The sequence below is a fragment of the Eufriesea mexicana genome, unplaced genomic scaffold (genome assembly GCF_001483705.2).
Source record: "Eufriesea mexicana isolate 0111107269 unplaced genomic scaffold, ASM148370v2 scaffold1146, whole genome shotgun sequence".
In the NCBI taxonomy this organism is placed as follows: Eukaryota; Metazoa; Arthropoda; class Insecta; order Hymenoptera; family Apidae; genus Eufriesea; species Eufriesea mexicana.
In genome coordinates, this window is record NW_016909275.1 from 32,895 (window position 1) to 48,492 (window position 15,598).

At 34.6% G+C, this 15,598-nt stretch overlaps 1 protein-coding gene across 3 annotated transcripts in view; it reads right to left on the reverse strand.

Moving 5' to 3' along the window:
- Positions 1 to 15,598, reverse strand: part of tmod (tropomodulin) — a 192,687-nt gene that overhangs the window by 436 nt on the left and 176,653 nt on the right. The gene's annotated exons all lie outside the window — the stretch shown is intronic.

Consider the following 15,598-nt stretch of genomic DNA (forward strand, 5'->3'; position numbering starts at 1 on the left):
ATTTTGGGGTATTTTATTTGGTACGCAGTGAAAGATGTGGGTATTGATATATATATATAGGAAAAATCGTGAGTATTAATTTTCCTGTTTTCTTTGGTACGAAATTTTTGAGTATTTTATTCGGTATTATATTGTAACGTAAGATACGTGGTTTTATGATAATTCTAGGAAAAATTGTGGGTATTTATTTTCTTTTTCTTTGAAATTAAATTTTCGAAAAAATTCCGAAGTATTTTACTTGGTACTCAATTGTATCGCAAAGAACGTATCGATATTCTTAGAAAATACTATCTTAGTTATTTATTCATTTTTTGGGGTGCTTTTTGAGAGGAAATTTTGGGAGTTTTTATTTAACATTCGATTGCATCGTGAAATATATGGTTATAGATAATGCGAAAAATTTGGATGCAATTCTTCGTATCACTTTTGATGTAAAATCTCGATTTTTGTTTAGGCTACTTGTCGGAGGATATGGTATATCATTCAAGGTTGCTTTCAAATTACTTGGAAGAAATTATGGGGGAATATTTTTGAACATGGGGATGCGTTGAGTATTTTAAACAGTTGTTGAAGTGGAGGATAATATATAGGGGGATTGGAGAGAGGGTGGATGACTTATAGGGGAGATGATATTGAGCTAAGTGGGAAAGAAGGTTTTTAGAAAGGTGAGTTCTAAAAATAATTTTTACCGAGCAAATAGCTATTTTGCGTTAGGGACTTCCAAACAGTGGTTTACAATTTTTAAACCTACCCCAAAAATATTAAAAATACTCAAATCAAAATAAATCAGTTTTAACTAAAAATTCGTGTAAAAATTAACCTCTTTTAACAATTACTTCGATATAGTTTAATAATTATTGTTATAAATTAGCATATGGTTCCATCTAAAAGAGAGTAAATACAATAAACACTGGCAACAAATTTTTTTAAGAATAAATTCCCTTTATTTTACGTACCAGACTTCATACTGAATGAAATTCATATTTTAAATAATGATAAAAGCAGTATAAATATATTTCAGTAGACGAAATATCATAAAGTAACATAAAGAAATTAAATTAAATTCTAGATTAAAAATAATTCTTAGTTATAATTCCTTAATAATAGATAGAATTATTTTAAATTATTTTAAATTATTTCTTTTAGAATCTTCCAATACACTCAATTTCACAGCAAATGTACACTAACCTGTACTGCGTGATTTAAACAGTGCTAAGTACAAAATTAAAAATTTATTTCATTAATAAACATCATTAGTTCATCCTTATTAGCCTCCTTTCCATTCCGGAGGACCGAGATGTTCTACATATGTATAGGATTGCAATGAACACGTGTTTCCCTGAAAGCAGTTCCTCAGTTTTAGGATGTGCTCTTAAGGCTAACATAAATAGGAATAGCCTATATTGTTTCAAGTGGAAGTACATGTAAATGTTTCATCGGTGTCTTCCTATTTTTAAAGTCCTGTTTCCAACAGATATTTACATTTGGAACGTATAAGCTCTCGATAACCTCGCAATTGAACCTATATTATTAAATTAAAAATCGAAAAACGTTTATTCAAATTTCTAAATATTTTACAGCTGACAATTTAACACCTCAATTTACATTATTATAAACTTTTAAGCCAGTTAATTGCACTCGAATTAAATATTTCATTCTCTTTTATATTTATTCAAAATTAATGCTAAGTTTGACAAATTATGAATTATATGTCCTGAATTGACATTTTCACTATGTTATATTTTATACTTGACAATTTCACACCTGAACTTACATTATTAAATAAAAATTTAAAATCAGTTAATTGCACTAGAATTAAATATTCCATTATCTTTTCTATTTATTCAAAATTAATGCTAAGTTTGGCAAATTAGGAATTACATTTTCTGAATAGACAGTTTTACTACGCTGTTAATTAAAAATGAAAAATCAGCAGTTTAAACACATATCTAGTACTTTATTATCTCTCTCATTCATTCAAAATCCAGTGCTACCAATTATAAAGTATAAATTATCTAGGCATCCTAAGCACTCGACAACTCCACCATGGAACCTCTATTATCGTTTAAAAATTCGAAATCATCTATTTACACCCACACCTCTTATTCCTCCAAATTAACTACTAATTATAAATTGTATATCCTTTATTGACAATTCCACTGCACTGCTAATTAAAAATTAAAGATCAGCAATTTAAACACATACCTATATTTCATTATTTCTCTTATTCATTTAAAATCCACTGCTACCAATTATAAACTATAAATTTCCTACGTATCCTAAACACTCGACAACTCCACCACGGATCTTCCATTATTATTTAAAAATTCAAAATCATTTATTTACAATCACACCTCTTATTCCTCCAAATTAGCAACTGATTATGAATTTCACTGCACTGCTAATTAAAAATGAAAAATTAGAACTTTAAACACATATCAAGTACATTATTATCTCTCTCATTCATTCAAAAACCATTGCTACCAATTATAAATTATAAATTTCCTACGTATCCTAAACACTCGACAACTCCACCATGAATCCTCCATTATTATTTAAAAATTCAAAACGAGGAGCAACAAATTAAAAAAATCAGAAACCCATAAACTTCCACCATCCACATCAAGACTATCCAATTTCTAAATAAATTTATAAATTTCCCCAACCTTTAAAATCATATAATAATACTAATAAAAATATCCAACATCCCTTCAAATATTCCGAATCATCCCCAAGCATTACCACCGCGAAAAATTCCCCGCGGAAACGATAAAAATCCCCAAAATCCACGGAGACGACGATAGCAAAACACTCGCAAGGCCCAAAAAGCAACGATGGCTCGTAATGAATGATTTATATTCCCGCGAAGTCGCCGCGTTCACCCACGATCGTGGATCGCGCGACATAAATGGACGACGAGGGTGAGGAAGATCAAAGCGTCGCGATGCAGCGAGAGAGCGTGGAACGCGAAAAAGCGCGGCCAGGGAAAAAATGTCGGTTTGCAACGTCATGCGGCAACTTTCGTAAGGGATAATCCACGGGATGCAGTATTCTCTTTTATTCCGTTCCCAGCGGGATTCGCGAAGTTTCAGTAATTAACGCGAACGGTCTCGCGCCGACGAACGCTTGTTTCACGACGGAATCTTTGGTTTTGATGGTTTAAGCGGTCTGGCGGGGGCGAATTCGCCTGAAAATTCCCGTCGTCTCGATTAAAGTTATGAATGAGTCGCGACAATGCCAGGGGTGAAAGGGTAATTTTAAAATGAAGTTTCAGGTGAACCGTGTTCGGAGAACTTGTTTGAGAAAGGGGTTGCTTCGAAGTGTCGATGAGTTTCAGTGGTTTCTTGGGGTGCATTGTGTTTTCGTGGACGTTGTTAAAGATTAATATGTTCTTTCGGATATTTCTAGTATTCGAGTGTTTACATTACTGGTGGGGGTAGTTTCGTGGGAAAATTCGCGTTGTCCATAGTGATGGGGGGGTGGAAGAGTAATTTCAAAATTAAATTTTCTGGATCGTCGATTGAGAAAGGGGTTGCATAGAGGTATCAATGAATTCTAGTGGTTTGTTGAATATTTGATAACATTTCTGGCATTTGACGAGAATTCTTTAATTCGAGAAATTCTTATCGACGTTTATGCTGATACTCTAATTCGAGAAATTTCTTTATTATTCTTGCGACGAAGATATCTTTGAAATTAAAGATTGACAAGATTCTTGCATCTCTATACTAGATAAAATTAAGAAAGTACGTTTACGCTTATTTTATTTGTCCTTAAACCCTGTTTCAAAAGGAAAAGAATTATATAGTAGCCCCCTCATTTTCCTATTTTTAATAAAACAGAATAAAATGATAAATATGTGAAATAAAAATAAGAACAACCTACAATATCTAATTAATATTCACGAATTCGGTATATTTATTTATTTATATACATATATTTGACGACTTTTTGGCATTTGACGAGAATTCTTTAATTCGAGAAATTTCTCTATTATTTTTATGACGAAGATATCTTTGAAATTAAAGATTGACAAGATTCTTGCATCTCTATACTAGATAAAATTAAGAAAGTACGTTTACGCTTATTTTATTTGTCCTTAAACCCTGTTTCAAAAGGAAAAGAATTATATAGTAGCCCCCTCATTTTCCTATTTTTAATAAAACAGAATAAAATGATAAATATGTGAAATAAAAATAAGAACAACCTACAGTATCTAATTAATATTCACGCATTTTTTGCACTATTTTCAAGAGCCATTTTAGCATTCCAATATTCAAAATACTACATCAAAATGTAACATCGTTAGATGATAGAAATATTAAATAACAATGTCTTATGTAATCGACTGTTTATTAACTAAGGCAAAAATAAAAAATAAAAACTATTTAAAAATTACTTTCCACGTGATACAGCCACACTCACAACATAATAAAAGCAATTTTTTCAAATAGGACTCCTCCAAAAATTCATCGAATCGAAATTAAATCAGGTCTAAAAACAATTCGCCAAGCATCGAAGATCCAGTGATAAATAAACGAAAAAATTTCCGAAATTAGAAGCTTCGGGTATAATGCATCGACCCTCGGTACCCCAAAAGGACTTGGAAATTTCTTCACGATCGCGTAAAAATTTCAAATTTTCCCGGTACCAGTAAATCGGCTTCCGGGCGTGTAAACCGGCAAACAAATTACAAGTTGGACGGAAATTACTATCCAGGATGTGCAGGGTGGCGCGCACATTTTTAACGTGTCACCGACGCTTTCGCCGGGGCCGATAAGCAAAAAAGGTGTCCCTGGCGTTGGCAAATCGATTCTGTCGAAGAGTCGCGTTATTATGCAGAATATTGTTTGACGCGCAAACACCGCCCGACCTTTATGCATTGGGCGCGGCTTGTATTAATTAACATCGGGCACGTCGTGACGATTTTAGGGTGGATAATCGACGAAGCATTATGAACGTTTGCACCGGGCTGAATTATGCCGAGTGTATTAAAGAGGGAACTGCGCGGATCGGGACAACGACGCTGACTTTTATGGACCAGCTCGTCGCCTTTGTGTTTATTCGGGCAAATTCGGCAAAATAATTTATGCACGAGTCGATGATTCTTTCGTAATTAGACCGCTGTTGGATCTTAAATTACGCGTGACGAATTAAAGTACAATTCGAATTTTCAAGTATTTTTGATTCGGGAAATTTGGGAAAATAATTTATTAGGGAGCTGATGATTCTTTCGTAATTAAACCGCTGTTGGATCTTAAATTGTGCGCGATGAATTAGAGTACAATTCGAATTTTCAAGTATTTGTGATTTGGGAAATTTGGGAAATTTAGGAAAATTTTGTTAGGGAGTTGATGACTCTTTCGTAATTAAACCGCTGTTGGATCTTAAATTGTGCGCGATGAATTAGAGTACAATTCGAATTTTCAAGTATTTGTGATTTGGGAAATTTGGGAAATTTGGGAAATTTAGGAAAATAATTTTGTTAGGGAGTTGATGACTCTTTCGTAATTAGACCGCTGTTGGATCTTAAATTGTGCACGATGAATTAAAATACAATTCGAATTTTCAAGTATTTGTGATTTGGAAAATTTGGGAAATTTGGGAAAATAATTTATTAGCAAGTCGATGATTTTATCGTAATTAGATAGCTGTTGGGTCATAAATTGTGCGCGATGAATTAAAGTATAATTCAAATTTTTAAGTATTTTTGATTCGGGAAATTCGGGAAAATAATTTATCCGCGATTCAATGATTCGTTCCTTATACGAACCCCCTAATTTCTTTATATACTTATTTCGATGTAAAATCTTGCAATTATATGTTTTTTAATTTCACTTTGAAATTCTTTCATTTTCAACGAAATTTACTTCCCAGCGAAAATTTGAAAGGTAGAATAATTATGGATTTTTAACTCTTTGTTATCGAAGATTTTTTGGCCAAAGAAGGGTACGAGTTGAAAAATTTTCTGCTATAAGGCTGATGATATCTTTTGAGCAGTAAATAAGAAATCGTATAATAATTGACACGTAGAATTATTTAATTCCGATACCTCGCACACTGTTACGTTATTTTAAATTTTATATACTAATTAAAATATCAAGCTTCGAAATTTCATCGAATGGCGACTGAAGGGTGCCTCTCGAGTGCAAAGGGATAATATTTTGCCCCGATTCTTCAATTAATTTCAATTTTTAATATCGGGAACATTTTTTTCACGGTAAAGTGTATTCGCGCGTGCTGACAAATCACAGGTTCGGTAATTAAATCTGAAATAATTAATTTCCCTTGGAAAAGAGCGATGTTTCGAATTGCACTATCAAACCCGACATGCGTGAAATGAAAAACTAGGATGACTGTGGAGGAATTTCAACTAGAAACCACGTGCAGCGACAGCCACAATATGCGAATAACATTGATATTTGATATTTAAATAGCAAACTGCGGCCTCGCATATTGCTTTTACAAACTGCCTTCTGATTTTACACCGGTGTAAACGAAACTGACATATTTCATGAATAAACCGTTTGTTATTCGACGACGATAAATGCATCAATTTTCAGCATTTCGCTTCGAATTATATATTATTGAACGCCGGCTCTCGTCACCACTCCTCTGTCACGATTTATGACACTTTTTGAAAAAATAACTCGCGCTGAATCTTCTGCCATTAGTATCGAGCGATTTACCATTAAAAACGTTAATACGTGGAGAAAATGAAGCATAATACCAGTAACGTTTTATTTATACTATATTAATTTTAATCGGGATAATGTGAAACAATGTTTGAAATAATTAATGTCGTTTTATTATTAGACAAATGATTCTTTTCTCTCTGCATTGAATTTTAACTCTTTGCACTCGAGAGGTGAGCTTCAGTCACGATTTCATAAAATTTGCAAGATCGATATTAATTAATATGTTAAATTTAATGTAACGCAACAGAGTGTGCGAGGTATCGAAATCAAATAATTCTACAATTCCATTATTATACAATTCTTTATTTACTGCTCCAAAAAGTATCGTCAGTTTTTTAATAGAGAATCTTTGATTTTCTACTCTTCTATAGCCAAAAAATCGTCAAGTGCAATGGGTTAATATATACAGGGTGTCCCAAAAATATATATACACACTTTGCGTGATTATAAAAGCAGTATATATTTAGACGGATAACAGATTATGGTGGTAACATTTTAAAATATATTTACGTTTCTCAAAGTCTAGTCTAAAATTAACCATTATTTTAAATGTGTTATACCTAAAAAAGAAAAAATAAATTAGAAAGAATAAGGTATTAAAGTGTGTATACGTTTTCTCTCTTTTTTTATTCAATACACGTCGCGTTTATGCGAGTCCTAAAATATCGGAAAAGAATTTTATCGACTTCCAGAAAAATTCAAGAAAATACCCACCGTCCAATAATATCGAAAATATAATAACTCTAAATTCCTGAAATTTTTAGGGAAGGTGTCGTCGTAACCGAAAACCGATAAAAACTGATTAATAGATCTATAAGATAAATCTGCCATATAATCTCGAATGAGACACTGTCTTCCTACTTTAGAACTATCAAACGAGTCGAAGGTTCCAAATTTGTCGAGTTTTCAAAGTGAAAATTTATAGTCTCCAATCGCTGCTTTTAACAAAATTAATCCTAATTTTTATCGATGCAGAAACCTAATTAATAAACGTAATAAATACTTAATTAATATTATAATTATCATTAACAAGTAATCCAAATTAATCCAAACGTTTCGAGTTTCCAATGTGAAAATATATATTCTCCAATTAACGCTTTCGGCAAAATTAATACTAACTGTTGTCCATATAAAAATTTAACTACAGATACCAATTTATTATTATTATTATTATTAGCTATTTACATTCTTCTTTATCAGAAGAGTAGCAATTGGAAATATTTTTATTAGCAAAAATCGGTGATATTTCGTAGAACAACAGGAGAAAAATTAATTTATAAATTAAAATATAGATTTATTTCGATATTTCGAAATCAAATACAAATTTTCGGATTTTTGGAAACCGGTGACTGGCAATGAGAGTCGCATTTCGAGTACGCGTTGGTTAAAGGCGAATTACCCAAATAAAACTGCAGCCATCCAAGTCTACGTTTATATTCTTTCCCCCCTGGAAGCATATTCAGTCAGCCATAAATTTCTTCGAACTAATCGAAAACTGGCGGAAAGCAGAAGAAATCGTGTTGGAGAACAGAACAGTAGAATTTTTCCTGCCGATTTCCGAAATATGCCCGTCCATTTGCCATCGGTTTGCCTCGGTTAAGGTTATACCCAGCCGGTCGTGCGGCCGTTGAAAAGGAGGGCCATTTTTTCTCCACAAATCATGAGAAATCGCGAACGGCCATCGTATGGAAAACTTTCGGTGGAAATCAGATTTATCGGCGTGCCGTAATTTTTTTGCAGAATAGGAGCGGCTGTGCCTGCCAGCGGGAGATAAATGAAACGCGGCCACGAAAAGTTCCGCGATCGAAACGGCACGCCGAATGTAGTCAAAAAGTATTTCGAGTATCGATCGATATGACGTGCAGCGAAAAATCGATGCCGGGCCGGTGCTTTATATTTGCCAAATTACGCGATTTAATGGCTGTCGTTGCTGAATGGAAAGAACGATTTCGTGGTGAGAACGATAAAACAGAGTGAAATCAAGCTTCATTTCCTCATTTACTCATCGATATGTGTATGTGTAAATATATGTGAAAATATTTTATCAATTCTACCCTACGATTAAAATATTATTTAAATTCGAGCGGGAATTTAATTATTACAGTCTAACGATATATTATTATATTTATAAATGATATTAATTTAAATAAATATTAACACATATGAGACATTTAAAGCTTGAGCACCGGCCTCATATACTTGTTTCCGAACAAGTAGCTAAAGAAAATATTTAAAACTTATACATTTTCTTAAAATACTGTGGTATCGCAGGATGAGTGGTCCAGCGTATTATCTAGAGTGCGTGCGGAAGGACGAATGACCGTGCGTTAGGATCGTGTGGATGGGATGTTTATGAATGTATCGGATGAAAGTGAAGAGTGTCTCTAAGAATGCGTTTGAGTGTTTGGGCTACGTGACCCGCTGAGGGCAAGACTGCGTGGGAAAGTGTGATTGGGAAAGAGAGAATAGGTATGAAAGAGGATAGAGTGTATGGTTTTAAATAGGGATGCAAGGGCGTGAGTGGGCAGTATGTAGTATGTCGTAGTATGGTGTAGTATGCAGTATACAGTACGTTAGAGTTCGTAGTAGAGTTATTAGATGAGAGTTGTGAAGAAAGAAGTTGTTAGTTGTAAACGTGTTGTTAGTTGTAATCGTGTTGTTAGTTATAATTGTGTTATTTGTTGTAGTTGTAAAAGTTTAGTTGATATATATATATATCTATATTCGTAGTCTTTACCGTCACTGCGTATTGTATATTATTTTATATTTAATAAATAGTTTTATATTATTTAACACCCACACAATCTCTACAATACTATATTTTGATTGCATATTCGTCATTCCATGGATATTTTACTATTACTAGAATCATCGGAATCACTCGGATATTGTAATGGAACAGCTCTTGATATTCTCCTTGAACCCAAATCGCTATCACTGTCCTCGACTTGTATGTCAGAATCTTCTGAATGTATCGAATAATCTGATAGAGGGTTAGCAATATACTCGCTAAAAACTTCGTTCATATTATACGGATAAAAAGTTACAGAATAATAAGACTTATTATATTGTTCAACAAAAAGTGTAAACCTACGAAAGAGATACTAACTAAGGAATACACTGCAGAGAGTGATCCTTGCTGTTAAGCCTTGGAATGTTCTGCCAGTATTTCATTCGGCCCTTTGTTTAGAATGGATCCAGAAGACCGTTAGGGTCTTCTGGCAGCCAGATTCTAATTGCTGTTTTAGTTCAAGTTCCGTGTCCTTTCTATCTTCATTTTCAATGCATTTTCAAACAATTCTTTATTTCCCTCGGGTCACCGGACACGAGGCTTTCTTTAGCCATTAATGTTAGAAAGCAGGCAACAGCACTTAGGATTTGGCTGACAATAGGCCTGCAAAGAAAGGGACCAGGCCATGCGCGATGTCGCGACTTTCGGAGCCATAAAGTAACGGGTCCTTCAGGAAGGATCACGAATGTGCGGGTGGCCCACCAGCAACCCCCTTTGAGGGAGAGGCTTCCTCCACCGGCAGACCTGGTCGCGGAAAACGGTCCTCCCTTCTTTGGAGGCATCTGATTCGCGGACCGAGGGCCCACCCTCGGTCCTGTCAACCACCAATGGGAAAACCGATTTCCCTTTGGAAACCATGGGCTCCGAAAGATCGTGCATCGCACAAGTTAGTTAGGTCAGTACCAGTCAGTCAGTAAATAACATTCGAAGAGTTCAGAAGAGTTAACCGGAACTATTACAAAATGTACAGTCCACTAAAAACACAACGTTCCTCAAGAAATTTGGTTCGTCATTAACCGTCGCCAATTGCGGACGACCTATTGACGATATACACTTGCTTTGATTGTTTCTGTACCATCGTATACGTTTTATTTTCGGAGTATAACAAATGCGGATTGTCGTAAACATGACAAGTGAATGCCAATTGATGTGTAAGACATTCATACAAGCAAAAGGAAATCCTCATCATCGTGAGGGCGAGAGTCAAGCGACAGGCTCAGAAACTCGCGTTTTCATGGGACCAGCGTTCAATGTGTTAATATAAATTTTAATTTTGCTATCAACTCGACCCCTGGAGATTCCCCATAGACTTCTTAAACCAATAGAAATCTCTAAAAATGGTAAAATTTGCTGAAATTTCACCGATTTTAACGAAACGCGAGATATCAAAAGCCAGAATTTAAAAAATCGATATTACACCTTGTAAAACATGAAAAAAATTGTAAAGAGTGGGTGCAATACTGCAGGCTTCGTAAAATCGTGTAATTTATTTATTTCAACTGGGTCGACAGTGATTGATTTCGCTTAGATCAAATCAAGCCCGCGGCACGCAGATCGATGCAATCGAGCGTCCCGGGTTTTGCAATCTCGAGAAATTTGATCAATCCAAATTAAAGTCTGTCAATGTGACAATTACGAAGCCAATTCAGGACTGTTACGAAAAATATCTAACATTAGAATATTATCGAATCAACTCGACATCCTTGAGAAAAAGAAAAACATCTGATCTCAAGTAGCGCACCTAACCTCAAAATATCATCAAGCCAGTCCAAACCTACCTGTACATAATATCACGTAACTCCTACAATTTCCACTCTTTTTTATCGAAAAAAATCATGAACATTCCCGAAACTCGAATAAATAAAATGTCGAAAACCTCGTGTGAAAATCTCTTACAGTTTCTCCCCAAAAAATTCACAAAGATGACCTGCTCTTTGACCCGGACTCGAAGACCACCTAACCTCAAAATATTTCCAAGCTATCCAACAGGAAAGCAAACCTCACAAAAATCAATCAGTCAGCTAATTGTCACGCATTGTGGCACCCCATAAACACCATCGAAATTTTTCTCGAAACACAGCGAACGAAACACTCTGAAATCCTCTCGGCCAGGGTGATCATTTACGAGTCGACTAACGAGATTCCCCTGGCGCGAAAGCCACAATTTGCGAGAGGACATTCTATTAGCGGACATTTGTCAGCGAGGCCCCAGTGTCGTTTTACGCGACTGGAACTGCGCTGCCGATGATAAAGGTGGGCAGGTCGCGAGTTCGGAAACGGGCAGGAGAGGAAAGCCTCGTTTCACGGGACATTAAATTCCGACGGGACACGGCCGGTCGGCAGTCCAGGGAATATATTCTTAAAAGGTTGTTGCGTCTGTGAAAACGCGAACGATGGCGGTAACGGATGAGGAACAGCGGGAAATTGGCACAGAGTTCCAGCCATCTCCGACTGGCAGCAGGATGAAACTCGGCGACGTGTCAATCGAGTGTGAAACGCTCGACTCCGTGATTCGAGAAGTTTTCTCTTCTCGTTTCCATTACGCCGTCGTCCTAGAACGTTTCCACGACGACCGGCGTCGTCCGTGCGCACCGACGCTTCAGTTTCGATGGCTGCTTGTAACCGATTTCCATCGCGAAAATGCCGGCTTCATTGGTCATCGTGTCGGAGTTTCCAGAGCAAGGAAATCTTAGCTACGACGCGACGACGTGTTCGATTGGCAGGGACTTATGGCTCCTCCACTGGGCTTGTCTGGGCTTTTAGGTCTCGGGTTTATTTCGCATTCCAGCTGGAGTGTTCAAAACGAACCAAAGAAGAATCGTAGAATGATCCTTATGTTCATTCGATGCTACTATAATTAATAGGGAATAAGGAAACGCGTAACATAGAATTTGTAAAATTTTGTGCGAAGTAAATAATAATAGAACGTAAAGAGGTGTCGAGAAGAGCTGACAATTTTGAAACATTGTTCAAAAATTTGGAAATAGTGTAAAGTGAAATCATGTTGTTGAGTACAGTGTATTGTTGATATGCATAGTATATAGATGCTATGTGGGATTGGAATAAGTACGGCCCTGGAGGAATGATAAGTGTGTTTGGGCTTAGAACAAAAGAGACCGCGTGCAAGAGAATCGATTGCAATTAATGTTTATGAAAGTTTATGAATGCGTCTGACTGTTTAGAATACGTGACCGACTGATTGAGAAGAGAGAACGTGGGTATAGATGAGGACAGAGTGAATGCTTAAATAAGGGTGCAAGGGCTCGGGCAAGACCAGTCTTTAACAGTCCTTAACATAGTGTCTAGGGTCTCTAGTTTCGTAGCCGATAATATAAGCATAAGTTTATTGTATTTTAACAAGCAGTAAAACATTACTTTAGCCAATCCACCCATCCCGATCCTACAGCTATGTTATATAGGGTTATTAATGTTGCACTCTAATAGTATAGTAATAAGTATAATAATTACTAAGGGTTTTACAATATATTCGAATTAAGTGGGATTACAATATTAATTTAAGAAGAAAGTTTTACTGTTATTAAAGTTTTATTAAGGATATTAATTTTATATTAAATTTAGGTACTAAAGAAGAAATTTTTACTGTCTCATAGCTGGTGAATAAAATTCTTCATAAAGTAAATGTAAAAATAATAAAATGCAAAAGGGTAGAGTAGAAAATTTGTTTAAATAGTATACTAGTTCCAAAAATGAAAATAGGTAAATATCATTAAAGACAAAGTACTTTTAATATAACACAGAGACAGTAATATTATTAATATCTATTTATACTATTATATGACAGTATACTACAGAATTATAATAAAATATTAACCCCCTGCACTACGATTTAATTATGAAAAATTATACACTGAAGTAGCATTTAATTTTAATCAATCACTATAACACCTATTCCATCCACGATAAAATTAGGTAAAAATTTTACAAATTCCTCGAATTTTGTACAAGCCAGAATGTGTGAAATATAATTATGGTCGCGAGATTAATATAGCTTATAAGAATAGGATTTGCTTCGTGATGAAGAATTCGTGATGAATTAGACTCGTCATTCCACTGAAAAGAGTTAACAATAGTATATAGTATAGGATATTATTAATATATATTCTAATGTTAATATTATAATAAACTATAATAATATAAAACTATAATATATTCTAATATTAATATTATAATAATATTATAATAAACTAAATGTCAACAAAAATTTTAATTACCAATTTTTATATGAACCAGCAAACTCAAATTAAACGAATTACACTTTACTCCTACCAGTAATATTCGAGTCAACATTCAATTTGAGCATTCAACTATGGACTTAATTCGATCGACTTTTTTCCTGGAAGAAAATGGATTGTGTAACCATTAAGACGTCTTTAAGATAGAATCGCTAATCTCGATGCTCCATCACTTTTCTTCCAGGCACGAGCAGAAAGCTTTCCGATTGACGAGCAACTTGCTGAGCAGAGTAATTAAGGCTAGTGTGTCGATGATCGGACTTAACCCAGCCCCGGACCAGAAAGAGCTCATCGATCGATCTTGACGCCACACTAGATTAATCGTAAGGGAAGGAAGCATCGTCTGGATTTGAATGGTACAAATTGAAACCCTTGTAACTTCCTGGGACTAGAGGGCACAGGCTTTCGAACTTTGGAACGTAGAAATTCGCAATTTCGCAAACTCGATGAACCTTGTGCGTGACAGAGAATCTCGTCGTTCGCTGAATTATGTATACTAATTGAAACACTTTTCAAGGGGGCCTTAGTTGCATAATTTAATACTTCGATATTAATTTTTCTCACTGAAAGACATTCTTTTCGTGGAAACAAATTCTCAAAAATTTGAAGAACTTTATTTACTCAGAATTAAAATAAAATATATTAATTAAAGGAAGCTGGAATTAGGTTCTAATAAAATCAGGCCTCGATTATGAAGAATTTTTTTCCACGACAGATGAAATAATTTTTCCAAACAAAAATTGCTATTATTGAAATGATTGATCAAACAATGCTTATAATAAGAATGCTATTTTATAGTAAGATAATTGCTAGTATAATAATAGAATAGTGTTTTCCTTTATTCCATAAAAGGTAACACAAATTTTTATATTACAGTCGGTTATTCGACCCAAGGGTCAGTATTAAAAAATTGCATTATACTGCAGGAGATATTATTCTATAGCTCCTGCGAATTGCTAGGATCCGACATTTACACAGCCAATAGAGCCAGACGTGTTGACACGAGGTCTATTCCCCTTTGGGCCTAGTTCCTCCACTGACCTATCCCATCATCTTGCCAAACCCTCTCAGTTATCGAGGTGAGTTACCCAGGTCCTGGGAGGGCCACCCGGGGCCATCAATTCGTTAGTCGTGTCACTACCTATTTTTCAGAGTTCGACAAGACACTCTTTTAAAGCTTCCTTAATACCAACACACAATGCACTAAATTTTAATGCCTAGATTTACGTTGATACATGGAACGAATATCTAAGAACAAGAAATATATAAAGAATGCAATATATTTTTTAAGAAGACCTGTTAAATTTTTATGGAATAACAAGGTTGAGACCAATAGGTAAAAAAAGAAAGTATACTGAGTGCTTTATGATTAACTCCACGGAAAAACGAGGATTAGAAATTTATTTTAAATATCAGAAATTAATACCTGGAGAATTAAATTATTATTACAAAAATCGGTGAAAAATTCTCGAATTTTTTATTGTTTTATAGTATTACATACAGATTAAAATTACATAAAAATTAATATTTTAAAAAATATAGTTGCAATATGTCAGAATATACGATTTTACGTAACCTCAGAAGACGAAGTAAACCGTGTTAACACAGGCATAGTCATTAGAGATTAATCATCGATCTTGTCCCAAAAATTCAAGAAAATCCAAAAGATGTAACTAAATACTAAACCCTGTCAATAATTCGTACAACCCTAAACTAATACTCACAATATCACAATATCACACAACAACCTTAGTACATTTTATATAATGCATTCAGATCACAATAAAGTTTCCAATATTCTAAGAATATAATGAATTATTAAACAATATAATGAAAAAGAAATAGTACAATTTTCA